A 7,531-nucleotide genomic window follows, 5' to 3' on the forward strand; every position below is an offset into this window, starting at 1 on the left:
ACATCTTTAACTTAATTGCCCTCCACTATTGTAGGGCTACTTTAATTGCCAAGCGATTTTTCTTAATGCCGATGCAAAAAAAAAAAAAAAAAAAACCAAAAAAAAAAACCCACAAAAATCAAAACCAGCACCAGCACCACCCAAGCTGTATTATGACTCATGAAAAAAAGTTAAAATCTACAATATTTATTGATATTTTACTTCCTATTTGAATAGCCATAGATATCATGAATTTTGCCTGAAATATCCATCCATTGTTCTTTGAAACATAATATGGAATCTGTTTTGTCATCTTTTCTGAGGGTATAACAGTGGGCTTAATTTCTCTTCAGAAAAAGGTCAGAGTTGTTTTGTTTGTTAATTACCATTGAAGATGAATTTTGTTTTTTTGTTTTGTTTTGTTTTTTAAAGATTTTATTTATTTATTCATGAGAGAGAGAGGCAGAGAGAAAAGCAGAGAGAGGGAGAAGCAGGCTCCATGCAGGGAGCCCACCATGGGACTTGATCCTGGGTCTCTTGGATCATGCCCTGGGCTGAAGGTGGCGCTAAACTGCTGAGCCACCCGGGCTGCCCTGAAGATGAATTTTGATTGCCAGTGGCCACAGTTAGGGAGGGCCCAATGTTTCCAAATAGAATAATGCAGAATTATTCTAATGTAGCTTTAATTTGGCAAAAGTAAAAAAAGTTGTGCATCATAAGTAACTACCAAACACAAATTGCTTGGCTGTGCCTCTTTTTAGCTCCATGTACAGTTGCTGGTAAAAGCAGAGTACCTGAGTCTAAGTTTATACTTATCAAAGGTATAAGAAAAGGCAACATAAAAAAAAGCGCAGTGTTGTCATTTTTGTAAGAGGGTCAAAAATTTTCTGTTGCTTACATCCTAATGTTTTTTGCCTCCAGTTAGTGGAGAATCTGATCCTTTCCAGATGGTCTCAAGGCCAGAGCCAAATCTAATGTCCCACTTCATTATTTCCAAAATTGTTAGAGTTGGCCGTCTTAGTTCATTTCTGTAAAGAGCACAGGAAAATGTGCATAATTCAGGGAACCTGTAGAATTGGGCAAACAGCAACCCATGACTGCAACATAAACACATTATATGCAACTTTTTCCTAGAGGAGTGATTGAGTGAGATGCCCCCATCTGGTGACTAGAATCCAAAACTACGGAGTCACACAGACACTCCAATCATTTCATTATGATGCCGACCAGTGCCTACCTCAGTTTTTAAAAGCTAGAGATTTTCTATTTTAAAAAGTTGTATTGTTTATTTGAAAGAAGGAACAAGCATTTCACTATTGTAGGGCTACTATTATTCTACTTTTTCATTGAGATAAATTAAATGTTGATTTTGTGAAGAGCTGACTCATTTTATTGCAGACGCTCTTCCGGGCATGGGCACCCTCCGTCACTCATTTGTGCCTCCCACCCCACTCCCCAGGGTTGGCTTTTCACATCTGCTCTCCAGGCTCAGTGCAGACCTTGCTTGTTCTCTGAATCCTGTCTTACATAAAGCTGTAGAACAACAGAACTGGGAGATCACTCTAGCTCCTACTGCCGATGAGGAAACTGGGACACACAGCTGTGGAGCGGCTTGCCTGCGGTCTTGCAGCTGGTTAGGGGGTCAAATCTTTCACAGTGCAAGGCATTGCATTTCCCTCCACACTCTGGCTTCGTCTTTCTCTGGATTCCTGCAGTCTATTACATTATTTTTAAAAATATTTTATTTATTTATTCATGAAAGACACACAGAGACAGAGACGTAGGTAGAGGGAGAAGCAGGCTCCCTGCGAGGAGCCTGATGTGGGACTTGATCCCAAGACCCTGGGATTGCTACCTGAGCCAAAGGCAGATACTAACCACTGAGCCACCCAGGTGCCCCAGTTTAACACTTAAATATGTATTGCCTGGTGGTACTCCCTGAGTCCTTTTTTGTGTCTGAACCTTGTGCCAAATGCTGACTGCACGGTACATGTTCTAGAAAGATGTGTTAATTGATTGGCATCAATGTGCACTGATGTGCATCATGCCTCCTGACCGAGCCTTCTCACAAGACCAGAATGTAGAATCCCACAAAAATTTTCTATCCTCACCATCAGATTCTTGAAAATATCCCACACACTAGTGGCAAGCATGCCTATTTTTAAAAATCAATTTATTTAATATCAGAATTGCCAACTTCTAACACGCAAAATCATTGAAAGAAAAGTAAAGGAGTGGAGCCATATGATATTCTACTGGCACAAAAATATCATCTTTCACCACTGGAAAAGGTAAAGAATGAGACACTGGCTCACTGTGTCCTCCCAAACTCCATGTGAAGCTATTGGCATGAAAACTGAAAAATTCAGCCAATTATCTGGATATTTTAGTTTGTCTTTTTAAAATATGGTGTGTAGAGGTGTCCAGAATTCTATCATTGCTTAGTTGTCAGTCAAAAAGTCATTGTTATACATAAATGTGATGTCATATCAATGCATAATAAACCTTCCTGTCAATCAAAAGTATTGTTATGTATAGACTTTGTGTCAGACATTTTAGACTTTGCATTAAGATATGAAGTGCATGCAAATTAAGGAAAATTTAAAGGTGGCATGGCCACAGGCAAATATATTTTAATAGAGTTGGACTTTACAGGGAAATTGACACTTGAGCAAAAACACAAAATGCAAGTTAGTAAATACAGTTTTATTGACAAAGAAGTCTGCTTTTGAAGGTGGAAAGAGATATATAATTTTGTTATTATACAGACATATTTTCCATTTGGACAAATCTACTCATTAGGATTCTATAATTGGGAAAGGGAAAAATAATAAAAGTTACAAGATATTAAGACAAACATCTCATTTTTCACATTTTCTAATATTTTAAAAGAAATTTAATACAACTCATTTTCAAAGGAATTATCTACCAAGTTAATTTAAAAATACTTCCATCTGAAAATTTAAAATTTGGGGCTCAATTTTCCTTTCTCATCACTAACAAATTTTCTTTTAATGTGAAACTCTGCCAGATGGAACAGGACCCCTGTACAATAAGGATTTGGTACCGGATTATTTCTTGTCTTTCAACACCTGTGTCATGGTGTGCTACTATTCCTGCTGTGACTACAACCAAAATCAAAAAAAAGAATCAAGGAAGAGTGAACCATAATGTAAACTATGGACTTCGGGTGATAATGATGTGTCAATGCGGTTCGTCAGTTTTAACAAACTGTACCACTCTGGTTGGGAATGTTGATAATTGGGGAGGTTATTCATGTGTGTATTGGGGGGCTGTGTATGGGAAATCTCTGTACCTTCCTCTCTTTTCCTGTGAACATAAAACTTTAAAAAATAGTGGAGTTTGTTTTGTTTTTTAATGAATCAAGGTAGAAGGCATAGGACGAATGGTGAAGTCCCATTCTGTCTAACCCAAGTAGCACTGAAACCGTCCGTGTAGGTCCTGGCCTAATTCTGGTGCTTATGAAATTTGATGTGACTTTAGGCAAGTTACTTAACTTCGCTAACTCAAGCTCTTCATCATTATTCACACCATAAATATATATTGAATACTTTCTCTGTTCTAAATACTAGGATAGAGCAATAAGCTAGATTAGGGTTCAATCTTGAGGGGAAAGCAGACCATGATAAATTCCCTGGTTCATTATTTAATTAGAGGTGGGGGTAAATGCACTGGAGAAATGCAGTTGGGAATGTACAGCAGGGGAATCTAATATAATCAAAGAGAATGTTCAAGGTGGGTGAATGGACAATCCAGGTAATAAAATCTAGTAATCACAAATGGTTCTAGAGAGGCTCACATGTGATAATATGAAAGTGCCATGAAAAGTATAAAGAACCGGATATGATCTCATATTATTATTTTGGGGATATTTGATTATGATTCTTGAGTATCAACATCTAGTTCAGAGATGCTAAAAAAATTATGTGTTAAATTGACTCCTTTTAAGACCCTTTCCCAGCCTGAATTTTTTTCCAAAAATGAAGTCATGTGATGTTTCCAAACATGAAGTCATGTAAGTTGCAAAGTCCCAAGGACTTTCACCCCTGGCACAGGACCTGGCATATAGCAGAGTAGAACCATATGATGTTCTATTGGCACAATTAAAAGTAGCACAATTAAATTTTGAACACTGGATTTCCAGCTCTTTAAAAAAAATTTAAATTTGGGTATACTTGATATACAATGTTACATTAATTTCAGGTATATAACATAGTGATTCAAGTGTAGCTACCATCTATCACCATACAACACTGTTACAGTACCACAGACTATATTCCTCTGCTGTGCTTTTAGTTCCCATGATTTATTCATTCTATTACTAGAAGCCTGTGTTCCCCAACCCCCCTCACCCATTTTGCCCAGTTCCCTTACCTTCTTCCCTCTGACAACCCTCAGTTTGTTCTCTGTATTTATAGGTCTGATCCTGTGTTTTTGTTTGCTCATTTTTATTGTTTTTAGATTACACATATGAGTGCAATCATATAGTATCTGTCTTTCTCATGTATGACTTATTTCACTTAGCATAATACCCTCTAGGTCCATCCGTGTTGTTGCAAATGTCAAGATCTCATCCCTTCTATGGCTATGTAATATTCCATTGTGTATATATATACCACATCTTCCTTATCCATTTGTCTATCAGTGGGTACTTGAGTTGTTTCATATTCTTGACTATTGTAAATAATGCTGCAATTAACATAGGGGTGCACATGTCTTTTTGAATTAGTGTTTCCATTTTCCTTAGGTAAATACCCAATAGCGGAATTACTGGATCATATGGTGTTTCTATTTTTAATTTTTTAAGCAACCTCTATGCTATTTTCCATAGTGGCTGCACCAATTTACATTTCCCACCAACAGTGCACAAGGGATCTCTTTTCTCCATATCCTCACCAACATTGCAATTTCTTATCTTTTTGATTCTAGGTTTTCTGACAGTTGTAAGGGGACATCTCATTGTGGTTTTGACTTGCATTTCCCTGATGATTTGTGATGTTGAGCATCTTATCATGTGTCTGTTGGCCATTTGTAAGTCTTCTTTGGAAAAATGTCTTTTCAGTTCCTCTGTCCATCTTTTAATTAGACTGTTTGGGGTTTTTTTTTTTTTTTTTTTTGGTGTTGAGTTGTATGAGTTCCTTATATATTTTGGATATTAACTCCTTATCTGTTACATAATTTGCAAATATCTTCCATTCATATGCAAAACATGTACTAATACAGAAGGCTTCTATTCTTAGCTGCAACTGTTTTATTTTGAAAGTATCTACATTAAAACAAAAATGGAACAAACAAAAAAAAACCACTATGTGAATGAACTTTCTACCCAAACCTTTTCTGCTTTACCTGAGAAAATGATATTCCTCCTATTACCCTGCTTTTGACTATTACAAAAACTTTAACGTCCATTGACAGTAATTGGTACCCATGCCCCACACTTTTCTTGGTTACTAAGTTTTACTCTAACCTCTATGAAGGATGAGGAGGTAATTGATGTGGAAGAAATTTAATCTCAGCCTGCTGCAAAGGAAAAATAATACATACAATATATTACTGCAAAGTTGATTTTTTTTCCTCCTGAGAAAAAATAGTAATCTCTAGAGATTATTTTTGGTCTCATCCACAATGTCATTGATCAATGGGTATTATATATCTTACATTATCTATAAAAATTTTGCTATTATTAATAGATAAAGAGCTGGGAATCCTGTACCTTAGGTCTCATATCTAGAAGAGTTGCTATAGTTGATGTCAAAGAAACTACTGCCTGTGTTTCAGGATTTTGATAGATTCAGGTCTCATATTTAGGTCTTTAATCCATTTTAAATTTATTTTTGTGCATGTTGTAAAAAAGTGGTCAAGTTTCATTCTTTTGCATGTAGCTGTCCAGTTTTCCCAGCACCATTTATTGAGGAGACTGTCTTTTTCCCATGGTATACTCTTGACTCCTTTGCAACAGATCAATTGGCCATATAAGGGTGGGTTTATTTCTGGGCTCTCTATTTTGTTCCATTGATCTATTTTTGCACCAGCACTGTACTGTTTTCATTACTACAGCTTTGTAGTATATCTTGAAATCTGGAATTGTAATATCTCTGGCTTTGTTTTGTCTCAGATTGCTTTGGCTTTACAGGATCTTTTGTGGTTCTATAAATATTTTAGTATTATTTGTTCTTAGATGTTATTCAGTGAGGAAAGGGATTATGCAAAGGCATAAATACTAGGAGACAAGACTCAGAGGGAACCATATTGGAACCTAGCCACAAAATAACCCTGAATCACATGCTGTTTGAGGAAAACAAGTAGACATTAAGATCAGAGTGCAAGGAAAGTCCCTATATTACCCAATTTATAAATTAAAACCTAATTTATAGTAGCTCTCCATATGAATAAAACCCTGGTTTGTTTATACTTTTGTAAAGAAAAAAAAAAGCTGTTAAAATTTCTCAACTTAGGTTTGAGCAAACAAGCAAGCAAAACCATGCACAATAAGAAAACATAAAATGCAGAAAAACATTCTCTTCTAGTATTAGGGGACTTATATTATGTTTGAGGTTTGAAGTAATTGGTACCCAGAAGGGACTACATATGCTGGCTGAATTGTTCTGAAAATATCTCCATCCTGCTGACCAATTCACAGAGAGATGCTGATAACACAGTCAGAGGAGGTCACAAAGTTTCACTGCTGGATAGAGAAGAGAAGTTCCATGAAGGAGGCAGAAGGACAGAGAAATGCAGGAATTTTGTAAAAGGGCAGAAAGGTATTTGGGACCAAAAGGTAGATGATAACTCACCCAGAGATCCCTGAAGCTACTTACCACCAAACCAAACAATAAGAACAACCTCATCACAGAAGGCAAGGGATTTAGACTATTTGAGTCCAATTCACCATTGAGTGCCTCTGTGGGAAATTTGATTTAATCCCAAAGATGGGCATTTCTTACTGTCCTGAGGAAGTGTACATTCTCACAGCTCCCAGCCAAAAATGAAATGTGCTTCAAAGTAGGTCAGAGCCAAATGACAGCTCTCAGGAGCTTTGCAGTGCACCATGCATAGAAAAGAAGAAAAACAAAGCTGCTTACAGAAGAGTTTCAATACCCAGGTTTTAGAATGAGTTCTCTAGCTGTAATGAAGTACAGAATAATCCTTTTACACTTATTGAATTATTGAGTTAAGAACTTTGGCCATGCACTTTATCCTCTAGCTTGATTGTCCTCCTTCATCCATCCATTTTTGAGAACTTGCATGCATGATACAACCCTAGACGTTGTTATTAACAAGTATTTTATAGATTTTGTTACAATAATCTCCCTGAAGATTAATCTGAACATACTCAATTCATTTTTCCAATTGTTACCCATTACTTGACGTAACAATTCTTAACTATAGAATAACTCGAGGCATCTGTATACTTCATGCTGAAAACCATTAAGATATAAAAAAAGAAATAGATGAGCTCTCTTGAATAGCAAAAAAGAGAGAGGAGAGAGAGAGAGCATGTGCCATATGTAATCTTGAGTTAGCTCAGGTG

The sequence above is a fragment of the Canis lupus genome, chromosome 11, assembly GCF_048164855.1.
Source record: "Canis lupus baileyi chromosome 11, mCanLup2.hap1, whole genome shotgun sequence".
Lineage (NCBI taxonomy): Eukaryota > Metazoa > Chordata > Mammalia > Carnivora > Canidae > Canis > Canis lupus.